This window comes from Sitophilus oryzae, unplaced genomic scaffold (genome assembly GCF_002938485.1).
Source record: "Sitophilus oryzae breed Bouriz unplaced genomic scaffold, Soryzae_2.0 scaffold_860_pilon_pilon, whole genome shotgun sequence".
NCBI lineage: Eukaryota > Metazoa > Arthropoda > Insecta > Coleoptera > Curculionidae > Sitophilus > Sitophilus oryzae.
In genome coordinates this window covers 1,839,748-1,854,294 of record NW_022147484.1, presented here as the reverse complement: position 1 = coordinate 1,854,294, position 14,547 = coordinate 1,839,748, and the positions used below count along the sequence as shown (strand labels likewise).

The 14,547-nt window shown below is 23.9% G+C and overlaps 2 long non-coding RNA genes across 3 annotated transcripts; both read left to right on the top strand.

Moving 5' to 3' along the window:
* Window positions 1-1,948: 1,948 nt before the first annotated feature.
* On the top strand, window positions 1,949-3,412 carry LOC115890270. The gene is made up of 2 exons (XR_004051610.1): window positions 1,949-2,516; window positions 2,699-3,412. It is a non-coding gene; the product is annotated as an uncharacterized LOC115890270 (long non-coding RNA).
* Window positions 3,413-3,525: 113 nt separating this feature from the next.
* On the top strand, window positions 3,526-12,694 carry LOC115890271. 2 transcript variants are annotated; one of them, XR_004051611.1, is made up of 4 exons: window positions 3,526-3,778; window positions 3,935-4,917; window positions 6,900-10,941; window positions 11,307-12,694. It is a non-coding gene; the product is annotated as an uncharacterized LOC115890271 (long non-coding RNA). The 2 variants fall into 2 exon arrangements; XR_004051612.1 differs by having other exon boundaries at window positions 6,900-11,306; window positions 11,537-12,694.
* The last annotated feature ends 1,853 nt before the right edge of the window (window positions 12,695-14,547 follow it).

The window sequence follows — 14,547 nt, the reverse complement described above, 5'->3', positions numbered from 1 at the left end:
AATGTTTTAGATTTCTTTTTTAGGTATTTTTCAGATTTTTAAAAAATATCTTTATTTATTAATATTTCTTTTTTTTTTGTTTTATCTTTATTCTTAAATCACGATTATTAATATTAAGACTTTTTTAACATTTTTTGTCAGTATTTTTAAGCATGAAATTTGGAGGTATCCAAAAGAATAAGGTTTTAAATTTATATTTAGATTCCAGGTAATTTATTTTTTTATTTTTTCGATCTGTTTGTAAAATACTATCATTTTGAAATTTTCTGAGGTAATCTAAAATATTTGGAGGTACTTTTGTGTAGTATAATTCCTATAAAATTAAATGATTAGTCTTGATCAAATGAGTTTTTATCTCAAGTACATTATATCCTAACGATTAAAATTTAGAAAATAATAGCTGCAATATTTTAGATCACTTACATAACGATACATTCCCGATTCCAGTCTCAATCGAAAAAAAATTGAGTCGCTTCGCGCATTCTTGGTCCAGGGATTTGCTGCTATCATTAATATTTTTTATGATCTTGAGTGCAAGAAGTAGCGCACATGCATGGAAATGCCTTATGTTTTCGTTCAAGGAATTCTACTTAACATTATTTGCACCGTTTGAACCTTTGATCATGATTATTTTAGATGTTTTGTGGGATAATTCGCACCTGTTCGATTTAGAACGACATTGTAGAATAGACATTTATTTCTTCTTAATTTATATTTTTATTCTATGGCTTTTAATCCTCTTAATCAAGTTGATTGGAAAAACATGCGTGTATATATCAGATTCACTTAACTAAACTTTTGTCTTTCATCATTTTGGCTCAGAAAACTAAAATAATTTGGAGTGCATGAAGATATTCTGTAAAGGTGGATATTTCACGAAAAAGCTTATAAAAATAATGAGGTGTTTGTTATTGTTTTGTAATTAATAATTATGTATTGGTGTTATTAAGTGATTATAGCAAATATTACCAATAAATATTTATTATAAATATTCATATTTTAATATTGTGTGTAAACTGTGATTGTTTTATATTATATATGAGAATTGTAGCAAGGTATAACAATAATATTTGATGCGAAAAATGAGTTATGAGAATATAAAATGAGAATGAGTTATAGTAAAGGGCCCCTACTGCTAAGGTATTAAAAAATGCTTAGGAATGTGATGTAAAAAATGAGTTATGAGAGGAACGACGTATGTTAAATAAATAATTGAAAATCTAGGATGAAAGGTGTAAAAAAACTTATACACGATATAAATTAATATATAAAATTATTAGTATTCAGAAGGATGTTCTAAGGTATAGAAAATAAAAAAAATATTGGTTGTGAGAAGTAAGTTCATAGAATGAGTGAAATATACTAAATGACTAAATGATGATACCTATGAGGTGGAAGGGAAACTACATAAAAATAAAGCTATTTTGAAGGTGCAAAGCCAAAAAAGTAATTAAAGTATATATTAAAAAAGTATAGAATTATTAGTATTTAGGGTTATTGTACCAAGGTATAAAAATAAAATTATAACCTGTGAAAAGTGACTTATATACTAAACAGTAGTTTAGAGGTCGAAGGTCGGCCAAATAAAACCAGTAAAACCATTTTGAAGGTGTGAACCAAAAAACATAACTAAGCTATAAATTAAAATAGGTATAAAATTATTATTAAAACTATTTTGAAGGTGTACAGCAAGAAACGTAATTGAGCAATAAATTCAAATATGTATAAAATTATTAGCATTCAGAATTATTGTTCTAAGGTATAAAAAATAAAAATATAAGATGTAAAAAGTGAGAAATACACTAAAAGATAATTTAGAGGTGGAAGGTCGGCCAAATAAAAAAATATAAAATTATTTTGATGGTGTAAAGCAGAAAATGCAATTAAGGAATAAATTGAAATAGGTATAAAATAATTAGTATTCAGAGCTATTATGCTAAGGTATAAAAAATAAAAATATAAAATGTGAAAAGTGAGAAATATACTAAACGAAAATTTAGTAGTGGAAGGTCGGCCAAATAAAAAAATATAAAATTATTTTGATGGTGTAAAGCAGAAAATGTAATTAAGGAATAAATTCAAATAGGTATAAAATAATTAGTATTCAGAGCTATTATGCTAAGGTATAAAAAATCAAAATATAAGATGTGAAAAGTGAGAAATGTACTAAACGAAAATTTAGAGGTGGAAGGTCGGCCAAATAAAAAATATAAACATTTTTTGAAGGAGTAAAGCAGAAAATGCAATTAAGGATTAAATTAAAATAGGTATAAAATAATTAGTATTCAGAGCTGTTATGCTAAGGTATAAAAAATATAGGATGTGAAAAGTGAGAAATATACTAAACGAAAATTTACAGGTGGAAGGTCGGCCAAATAAAAAATATAAAATTATTTTGAAGGTGCAAGGCAGAAAATGCAATTAAGGAATAAATTAAAATAGGTATAAAATAATTAGTATTCAGAGAAAAATATAAGATATGAAAAGTGAGAAATATACTAAACGAAAATTTAGAGGTGGAAGGTCGGCCAAATAAAAAATATAAAACTATTTTGAAGGTGTAAAGCAGAAAATGCAATTAAGGATTAAATTAAAATAGGTATAAAATAATTAGTATTCAGAGCTATTATGCTAAGGTATAAAAAATAAAAATATAAGATGTGAAAAGTGGGAAATATACTAAACAAAAAATTTAGAGGTGGAAGGTCGGCCAAATAAAAAATATAAAATTATTTTGAAGGTGTAAAGCAGAAAATGCAATTAAGGATTAAATTAAAATAGGTATAAAATAATTAGTATTCAGAGAAAAATATATGATATGAAAAGTGAGAAATATACTAAACGAAAATTTAGAGGTGGAAGGTCGGCCAAATAAAAAATATAAAACTATTTTGAAGGTGTAAAGCAGAAAATGCAATTAAGGATTAAATTAAAATAGGTATAAAATAATTAGTATTCAGAGCTATTATGCTAAGGTATAAAAAATAAAAATATAAGATGTGAAAAGTGGGAAATATACTAAACGAAAATTTAGAGGTGGAAGGTCGGCCAAACAAAACATATAAAATTATTTTGAAGGTGTAAAGCAGAAAATGCAATTAAGATTAAATTAAAATAGGTATAAAATAATTAGTATTCAGAGCTATTATGCTAAGGTATAAAAAATAAAAATATAAGATGTGAAAAGTGGGAAATATACTAAACGAAAATTTAGAGGTGGAAGGTCGGCCAAACAAAAAATATAAAAATTATTTTTGAAGGTGTAAAGCAGAAAATGCAATTAAGGATTAAATTAAAATAGGTATAAAATAATTAGTATTCAGAGCTATTATGCTAAGGTATAAAAAATAAAAATATAAGATGTGAAAAGTGGGAAATATACTAAACGAAAATTTAGAGGTGGAAGGTCGGCCAAATAAAAAATATAAAATTATTTTGAAGGTGCAAGGAGAAAATGCAATTAAGGAATAAATTAAAATAGGTATAAAATAATTAGTATTCAGAGAAAAGTATAAGATATGAAAAGTGAGAAATATACTAAACGAAAATTTAGAGGTGGAAGGTCGGCCAAATAAAAAATATAAAACTATTTTGAAGGTGTAAAGCAAAAAATGCAATTAAGGATTAAATTAAAATAGGTATAAAATAATTAGTATTCAGAGCTATTATGCTAAGGTATAAAAAATAAAAATATAAGATGTGAAAAGTGGGAAATATACTAAACGAAAATTTAGAGGTGGAAGGTCGGCCAAATAAAAAATATAAAATTATTTTGAAGGTGCAAGGAGAAAATGCAATTAAGGAATAAATTAAAATAGGTATAAAATAATTAGTATTCAGAGAAAAATATAAGATATGAAAAGTGAGAAATATACTAAACGAAAATTTAGAGGTGGAAGGTCGACCAAATAAAAAATATAAAACTATTTTGAAGGTGTAAAGCAGAAAATGCAATTAAGGATTAAATTAAAATAGGTATAAAATAATTAGTATTCAGAGCTATTATGCTAAGGTATAAAAAATAAAAATATAAGATGTGAAAAGTGGGAAATATACTAAACGAAAATTTAGAGGTGGAAGGTCGACCAAACAAAACATATAAAATTATTTTCAAGGTGTAAAGCAGAAAATGCAATTAAGGATTAAATTAAAATAGGTATAAAATAATTAGTATTCAGAGCTATTATGCTAAGGTATAAAAAATAAAAATATAAGATGTGAAAAGTGGGAAATATACTAAACGAAAATTTAGAGGTGGAAGGTCGGCCAAATAAAAAATATAAAATTATTTTGAAGGTGTAAAGCAGAAAATGCAATTAAGGATTAAATTAAAATAGGTATAAAATAATTAGTATTCAGAGCTATTATGCTAAGGTATAAAAAATAAAAATATAAGATGTGAAAAGGGAGAAATATACTAAACGAAAATTTAGAGGTGGAAGGTCGGCCAAATAAATAATATAAAATTATTTTGAAGGTGTAAAGCAGAAAATGCAATTAAGGATTAAATTAAAATAGGTATAAAATAATTAGTATTCAGAGCTATTATGTTAAGGTATAAAAAATAAAAATATAAGATGTGAAAAGTGAGAAATATACTAAACGACAATTTAGAGGTGGAAGGTCGGCCAAATAAAAAATATAAAATTATTTTGAAGGTGTAAAGCAGAAAATGCAATTAAGGATTAAATTAAAATAGGTATAAAATAATTAGTATTCAGAGCTATTATGCTAAGGTATAAAAAATAAAAATATAAGATGTGAAAAGTGCGAAATATACTAAACGAAAATTTAGAGGTGGAAGGTCGGCCAAATAAAAAATATAAAACTATTTTGAAGGTGTAAAGCAGAAAATGCAATTAAGGATTAAATTAAAATAGGTATGAAATAATTAGTATTCAGAGCTATTATGCTAAGGTATAAAAAATAAAAAATATAAGATGTGAAAAGTGAGAAATATACTAAACGAAAATTTAGAGGTGGAAGGTCGGCCAAATAAAAAATATAAAACTATTTTGAAGGTGTAAAGCAGAAAATGCAATTAAGGATTAAATTAAAATAGGTATGAAATAATTAGTATTCAGAGCTATTATGCTAAGGTATAAAAAATAAAAATATAAGATGTGAAAAGTGAGAAATATACTAAACGAAAATTTAGAGGTGGAAGGTCGGCCAGATAAAAAATATAAAATTATTTTGAAGGTGTAAAGCAGAAAATGCAATTAAGGATTAAATTAAAATAGGTATAAAATAATTAGTATTCAGAGCTATTATGCTAAGGTATAAAAAATAAAAATAAAAGATGTGAAAAGTGGGAAATATACTAAACGAAAATTTAGAGGTGGAAGGTCGGCCAAATAAAAAATATAAAATTATTTTGAAGGTGTAAAGCAGAAAATGCAATTAAGGATTAAATTAAAATAGGTATAAAATAATTAGTATTCAGAGCTATTATGCTAAGGTATAAAAAATAAAAATAAAAGATGTGAAAAGTGGGAAATATACTAAACGAAAATTTAGAGGTGGAAGGTCGGCCAAATAAAAAATATAAAATTATTTTGAAGGTGTAAAGCAGAAAATGCAATTAAGGATTAAATTAAAATAGGTATAAAATAATTAGTATTCAGAGCTATTATGTTAAGGTATAAAAAATAAAAATATAAGATGTGAAAAGTGAGAAATATACTAAACGAAAATTTAGAGGTGGAAGGTCGGCCAAATAAAAAATATAAAACTATTTTGAAGGTGTAAAGCAGAAAATGCAATTAAGGGTTAAATTAAAATAGGTATGAAATAATTAGTATTCAGAGCTATTATGCTAAGGTATAAAAAATAAAAAATATAAGATGTGAAAAGTGAGAAATATACTAAACGAAAATTTAGAGGTGGAAGGTCGGCCAAATAAAAAATATAAAACTATTTTGAAGGTGTAAAGCAGAAAATGCAATTAAGGATTAAATTAAAATAGGTATGAAATAATTAGTATTCAGAGCTATTATGCTAAGGTATAAAAAATAAAAATATAAGATGTGAAAAGTGAGAAATATACTAAACGAAAATTTAGAGGTGGAAGGTCGGCCAAATAAAAAATATAAAATTATTTTGAAGGTGTAAAGCAGAAAATGCAATTAAGGATTAAATTAAAATAGGTATAAAATAATTAGTATTCAGAGCTATTATGCTAAGGTATAAAAAATAAAAATAAAAGATGTGATAAGTGGGAAATATACTAAACGAAAATTTAGAGGTGGAAGGTCGGCCAAATAAAAAATATAAAATTATTTTGAAGGTGTAAAGCAGAAAATGCAATTAAGGATTAAATTAAAATAGGTATAAAATAATTAGTATTCAGAGCTATTATGCTAAGGTATAAAAAATAAAAATATAAGATGTGAAAAGTGAGAAATATACTAAACGAAAATTTAGAGGTGGAAGGTCGGCCAAATAAAAAATATAAAATTATTTTGAAGGTGTAAAGCAGAAAATGCAATTAAGGATTAAATTAAAATAGGTATAAAATAATTAGTATTCAGAGCTATTATGCTAAGGTATAAAAAATAAAAATATAAGATGTGAAAAGTAAGAAATATACTAAACGAAAATTTAGAGGTGGAAGGTCGGCCAAATAAAAAATATAAAATTATTTTGAAGGTGTAAAGCAGAAAATGCAATTAAGGATTAAATTAAAATAGGTATAAAATAATTAGTATTCAGAGCTATTATACTAAGGTATAAAAAATAAAAATATAAGGTGTGAACAATGAGAAATATACTAAACTAAAATTTAGTGGTGGAAGGTCGGCTAAATAAAAAATTCTTCGGTGTAAAGCAGAAAATGCAATTAAGGATTAAATTAAAATAGGTATGAAATAATTAGTATTCAGAGCTATTATGCTAAGGTATAAAAAATAAAAATATAAGATGTGAAAAGTGAGAAATATACTAAACGAAAATTTAGAGGTTGAAGGTCGGCCAAATAAAAAAATATAAATTTATTTTGAAGGTGTAAAGCAGAAAATGCAATTAAGGATTAAATTAAAATAGGTATAAAATAATTAGTATTCAGAGCTATTATGCTAAGGTATAAAAAATAAAAATATAAGATGTGAAAAGTGAGAAATATACTAAACGAAAATTTAGAGGTGGAAGGTCGGCCAAATAAAAAATATAAAATTATTTTGAAGGTGTAAAGCAGAAAATGCAATTAAGGATTAAATTAAAATAGGTATAAAATAATTAGTATTCAGAGCTATTATGCTAAGGTATAAAAAATAAAAATATAAGATGTGAAAAGTGAGAAATATACTAAACGAAAATTTAGTGGAAGGCCGGCCAAATAAAAAAATATAAAATTATTTTGAAGGTGTAAAGCAGAAAATGCAATTAAGGATTAAATTAAAATAGGTATAAAATAATTAGTATTCAGAGCTATTATGCTAAGGTATAAAAAATATAAGATGTGAAAAGTGAGAAATATTCTAAACGAAAATTTAGAGGTGGAAGGTCGGCCAAATAAAAAATATAAAATTATTTTGAAGGTGTAAAGCAGAAAATGCAATTAAGGATTAAATTAAAATAGGTATAAAATAATTAGTATTCAGAGCTATTATGCTAAGGTATAAAAAATAAAAATATAAGATGTGAAAAGTGAGAAATATACTAAACGAAAATTTAGTGGAAGGCCGGCCAAATAAAAAAATATAAAATTATTTTGAAGGTGTAAAGCAGAAAATGCAATTAAGGATTAAATTAAAATAGGTATAAAATAATTAGTATTCAGAGCTATTATGCTAAGGTATAAAAAATAAAAATATAAGATGTGAAAAGTGAGAAATATTCTAAACGAAAATTTAGAGGTGGAAGGTCGGCCAAATAAAAAATATAAAATTATTTTGAAGGTGTAAAGCAGAAAATGCAATTAAGGATTAAATTAAAATAGGTATAAAATAATTAGTATTCAGAGCTATTATGCTAAGGTATAAAAAATAAAAATATAAGATGTGAAAAGTGAGAAATATACTAAACGAAAATTTAGTGGAAGGCCGGCCAAATAAAAAATATAAAATTATTTTGAAGGTGTAAAGCAGAAAATGCAATTAAGGATTAAATTAAAATAGGTATAAAATAATTAGTATTCAGAGCTATTATGCTAAGGTATAAAAAATAAAAATATAAGATGTGAAAAGTGAGAAATATACTAAACGAAAATTTAGTGGAAGGCCGGCCAAATAAAAAATATAAAATTATTTTGAAGGTGTAAAGCAGAAAATGCAATTAAGGATTAAATTAAAATAGGTATGAAATAACTAGTATTCAGAGCTATTATGCTAAGGTATAAAAAATAAAAATATAAGATGTGAAAAGTGAGAAATATACTAAACGAAAATTTAGTGGAAGGCCGGCCAAATAAAAAATATAAAATTAATTTGAAGGTGTAAAGCAGAAAATCCAATTAAGTATTAAATTAAAATAGGTATAAAATAATTAGTATTCAGAGCTATTATACTAAGGTATAAAAAATAAAAATATAAGATGTGAAAAGTGAGAAATGTACTAAACGAAAATTTAGAGGTGGAAGGTCGGCCAAATAAAAAATATAAAATTATTTTGAAGGTGTAAAGCAGAAAATGCAATTAAGGAATAAATTAAAATAGGTATAAAATAATTAGTATTCAGAGATATTATGCTAAGGTATAAAAAATAAAAATATAAGATGTGAAAAGTGAGAAATATACTAAACGAAAATTTAGAGATGGAAGGTCGGCCAAATGAAAAAATATAAAATTATTTTGAAGGTGTAAAGCAGAAAATGCAATCAAGGAATAAATTAAAATAGGGATAAAATAATTAGTATTCAGAGCTATTATGCTAAGGTATAAAAAATAAAAATATAAGATGTGAAAAGTGAGAAATATACTAAACGAAAATTTGGAGGTGAAAGGTCGGCCAAATAAAAAATATAAAATTATTTTGAAGGTGTAAAGCAGAAAATGCAATTAAGGAATAAATTAAAATAGGTATAAAATAATTAGTATTCAGAGCTATTATGCTAAGGTATAAAAAATAAAAATATAAGATGCGAAAAGTGAGAAATATACTAAACGAAAATTTAGAGGTGGAAGGTCGGCCAAATAAAAAATATAAAACTATTTTGAAGGTGTAAAGCAGAAAATGCAATTAAGGAATAAATTAAAATAGGGATAAAATAATTAGTATTCAGAGCTATTATGCTAAGGTATAAAAAATAAAAATATAAGATGTGAAAAGTGAGAAATATACTAAACGAAAATTTAGAGGTTGAAGGTCGGCCAAATAAAAAAAATACAAAATTATTTTGAAGGTGTGAAGTAAAAAATGCAGTTAAGGAATAAATTAAAATAGGTATAAAATAATTAGTATTCAGAACTATTATGCTAAGGTATAAAAAATAAAAATATAAGATGTGAAAAGTGAGAAATATACTAAACGAAAATTTAGAGGTTGAAGGTCGGCCAAATAAAAAAATATAAAATTATTTTGAAGGTGTGAAGCAAAAAATGTAATTAAGGAATAAATTAAAATAGGGACAAAATAATTAGTATTCAGAGCTATTATGCTAAGGTATAAAAAAAATAAAAATATAAGATGTGAAAAGTGAGAAATATACTAAACGAAAATTTAGAGGTGGAAGGTCGGCCAAATGAAAAAATACAAAATTATTTTGAAGGTGTGAAGCAAAAAATTTAATTAAGGAATAAATTAAAATAGGGAAAAAATAATTAGTATTCAGAGCTATTATGCTAAGGTATAAAAAATAAAAATATAAGATGTGAAAAGTGAGAAATATACTAAACGAAAATTTAGAGGTGGAAGGTCGGCCAAATGAAAAAATACTAAATTATTTTGAAGGTGTGAAGCAAAAAATGTAATTTAGGAATAAATTAAAATAGGGACAAAATAATTGGTATTCAGAGCTATTATGCTAAGGTATAAAAAATAAAATATAAGATGTGAAAAGTGAGAAATATACTAAACGAAAATTTAGAGATGGAAGGTCGGCCAAATAAAAAATATAAAATTATTTTGAAGGTGTAAAGCAGAAAATGCAATCAAGGAATAAATTAAAATAGGGATCAAATAATTAGTATTCAGAGCTATTATGCTAAGATATAAAAAATAAAAATATAAGATTTAGAGGTTGAAGGTCGGCCAAATAAAAAAATATAAAATTTTTTTGAAGGTGTAAAGAGAAAATGCAATTAAGGTATAAATTAAAAAAAGCTATAAATTATTAGTATTCACAGTTATTGTGCTTATGTAGAAAAATAAAATAAAAGATTTGAAAAGTGTATTTTAGGATTACATTTACTAAACGAAAATTTAGAGGTGGACGGTCGGCAAAAAAATATTAAATTATTTTGAAGGTGTGAAGCAGAAAATGCCAGTAAAGGTATAAATTAAAAAAAAATATAAATTATTATCAAAGCAAAACCTTTGCAGGCGGGTAAAAGGACAATAACTCACAATTTTTAAGTTGTATAATTTAAATTTTAATGCTTAAAAAAGCAAGGGGGGCGACATGTTTCGGAAATTTAGACTATTCCCATCATAAGAACGTTTAGAGTTTTTATAAATTATTAGTATTCAGTTATTGTGCTTAGTTTTAAAAAATAAAATAAAAACTTTAAAAGTAAGATTTTAGGAATTATATTTACTGAACGAAAGTTTAGAGGTGGAAGGTCGGCCAAGTATAAAAATATAAAATTATTTTGAAGGTGTAAAGCAGAAAATGCAATTAAGGTATAAATTAAAAAAAAACTATAAATTATTAGTATTCACAGGTATTGTGCTAAGGTATAATAAATAAAATAAAAGATTTGAAAAGTGTATTTTAGGATTACATTTACTAAACCAAAATTTAGGGGTGGACGGTCGGCAAAAAAATATAAAATTATTTTGAAGGTGTAAAGCAGAAAATGCAGTATAGGTATAAATTAAAAAAAACTATAAATGATTAGTATTCAGTTATTGTGCTTAGTTTTAAAAAATAAAACTTTAAAAGTAAGATTTTAGGAATTATATTTACTGAACGAAAATTTAGAGGTGGAAGGTCGGCCAAATATAAAAATATAAAATTATTTTGAAGATGTAAAGCAGAAAATGCAATTAAGGAATAAATTGAAATAGGTATAAAATAATTAGTATTCAGAGCTATTTCCTTAAGTATAAGAAATAAAAATATAAGATGTGAAAAGTGGGAAATATACTAAACGAAAATTTAGGGGTGGAAGGTCGGCCAAATGAAAAAATATAAAATTATTTTGAAGGTGTAAAGCAGAAAATGCAATTAAGGTATAAATTAAAAAAGCTATATATTATATTATTAGTATTCACAGTTATTGTGCTTAATTTTTTGAAGGTGTAAAGCAGAAAATGCAATTAAGGTATAAATTAAAAAAAGCTATAAATTATTAGTATTCACAGTTATTGTGCTTAGGTAGAATAAAATAAAATATTTTAAAAGTAAGATTGGTGGAAGTAAGATTGGATTGGGAAGGTGTAAAGCAGAAAATGCAATTAAGGCATAAATTTAAAAAATATATAAATTATTAGTATTCACAGTTTTTGTGCCAAGCTATAAAAAATAAAAAGTTTTAAAAGTAAGATTTTAGGAATTACGTTTACTAAACGAAAATTTAGAAGTATGTAGAAGGTCGTTCAAAAAAATGTTTAAAATTTTGATATATATATAAGGTGTAAAGCAGAAAATAACAAGAAAAGATATGTATAAGGTGTAAAGCAGAAAATACAATTACGTTATAAAGTATAAAAGCTCTAAATTATTCGTATTCACAGTTATTGTGCTAAGGTATAAAAAATAAAATAAAAGATTTGAAAAGTGTATTTTAGGATTACATTTACTAAACGAAAATTTAGAGGTGGAAGGTCGGCCAAAAAAATATAAAATGATTTTGAAGATGTGAAGCAAAAAAATGCAATTAAGGAATAAATTAAAATAGATATAAAATAATTAGTATTCAGAACTATTGTAATAAAATAAAAATATAAGATGTTAAAAGTGACAAATAATATATATACTAAACGAAAATTTAGAGTTGGAAGGTCGGTCAAAAAATATATAAAACTACTTTGAAGGTGTAAAGCAAAAAATGAAATTAAGGCATAAATTTAAAAAATATAAAAATTACTATTATTAGTATTCACAGTTATTGTGCTAAGGTATTAAAAATAAAATAAAAAATTTGAAAAGTAAGATTTTTGGAATTATATTATATAGGTCCGCAAAAAAAAATATTTTGAAAGTGTAAAGAAAAAAAAAAGAATAAAACATAAAAAAGCTATTAATTATGATTATTGTTTAGTTTTAGGAATTACATTTTTTACTAAACGAAAATTTAGAAGTGCAAAAAAACTATTTTGAGAGTGTATAGCAAATAAACTTAATTAAGTTATCAAAATAAACATAAAACATGTGAAAAGTGAGTTTTAGGAATTAAGTTTACTGAACGATAATTTAGGTTGGCCAAATAAAAATAAACTATTTTGAAAGTGTAAAGCAAAAAACGTAATTAAGGTATAAATTAAAAAAGGTATTAATTATTAGTTTTCGGAATTATTGTGCTGAAGTATAAAAATAAAAATAAAAGATGTGAGAAGTGAGTTTTAGGAATTACATTTACTAAATAAAAATTTAGAAGTGCAAAAAAACTATTTTGAGTGTATAGCAAATAAACTTAATTATTAAGTTATCAAAATAAAAATAAAAGATGTGAAAAGTGAGTTTTTTAAGAATTTAATTTACTAAACGATAATTAAGTTGGCTAAATAAAAATAAACTATTGTGAAAGTGTAAAGCAAAAAACATAATTGAGGTATAAATTAAAACAGGTATAAATTATTAGTTTTCGGAATTATTGTGCTGAAGTATAAAAATAAAAGATGTGAGAAGAGTGAGTTTTAGGAATTAAATTTACTAAATTATCGTTTATAATTTAGATTGGCCAAATAAAAATAAACTATTTTGAAAGTATAAAGCAAAAAACGTAATTAAGGTATAAATTAAAAAAGGTTTAAATTATTAGTTTTCGGAATTATTGTGTTGAGGTATAAAAATAAAAATAAGAAATGTGAAAAGTGAGTTTTTTAGGTATTAAATTTACTAAACGATAATTTAGGTTGGTCAAATAAAAATAAACTATTTTGAAAGTGTAATGCAAAAAAAGTAATTAAGGTATAAATTAAAAAAGGTATAAATTATTAGTTTTCGGAATTATTGTGCTGAGATATACAAATAAAATTAAGAGATGTGAAAAGTGAGTTTTTAGGAATCAAATTTACTAAACGATAATTTAGGTTGGTCAAATAAAAATAAACTATTTTGAAAGTGTAAAGCAAAAAAAGTAATTAAGGTATAAATTAAAAAAGGTATAAATTATTAGTTTTCGGAATTATTGTGCTGAGATATACAAATAAAAATAAGAGATGTGAAAAGTGAGTTTTTAGGAATTAAATTTACTAAACGATAATTTAGGTTGGTCAAATAAAAATAAATTATTTTGAAAAAAGCAAAAAACGTAATTAAGGTATAAATTACATAATTAAGGCTTAAAATTTACAGTTATATAAATATAAAAGTTAAGTGTTTTAGTGTATTGTAATGAATTATAGTTAGTAGTTTTATTTTTCTAATGTAAAAACAATTTTTTTCTAATGTAAAACCTGTAATGTGTAACATCAAAGGTTCAAACTCCAACTGTATTGTTAGAAAGAGTTAAATAAGCTGCAAAACTATTTTGAAAGTGTGTAAAAGTGGGTAGTTAAGGTTTAAATTAAAATATACTATTAGTAGTACCTATTTATAGTTAGAATGCAAAGGTTTAACAAATAAAAAAAATATTTTCTGTGAAAAACGATTTAGCTAAAAGGAGTTAAATAATGTAAAATATAATCTAGTAGTGGGAGGTCAGTCAAATTAAAACAATGAAACTATTTTGAAGGTGTAAAGGAAAAATACTTAATTAAGGTAATTAATATAGTATAAAATTAATTGTATCGAGAGTTATTGTGCCAAGGTATAAAAAATTAAAACATTTGATGAGAAAAATGAATTTTTGAGAGAGAGGAAGAGTTAAACAATATCTATTTTAAAATTGCACAAAATAAAACTTAAGATATTAATTAAGTGCGCCTTCGTATAACAAAATAAAATATTTGATTTGTTTTAATGAGTTAAATATAATAAGTGACAATTTAAGTCGGCTAAATAAAAAGAATAATATTATTATGAGGTGTAAGGATCGTAATAATAATCGTAACTAATGTATTTATTGAAATAAAATATTCTGGACATTTAGATTTATAGTTATATTAAATTATTTGATGTGAAAAATGAATATTACAAGGAATCACAGTAAATGATAATGTATAATGAAATAAAAAAAAGAAAATAAAAATAATTGAGGTGAAAAATCTGTTAGGGGTTAAATACCAGTAAAATATACTTTAGATAGGGAAGGTCGGCCAAATAAAACAATAAAAATATTTTGA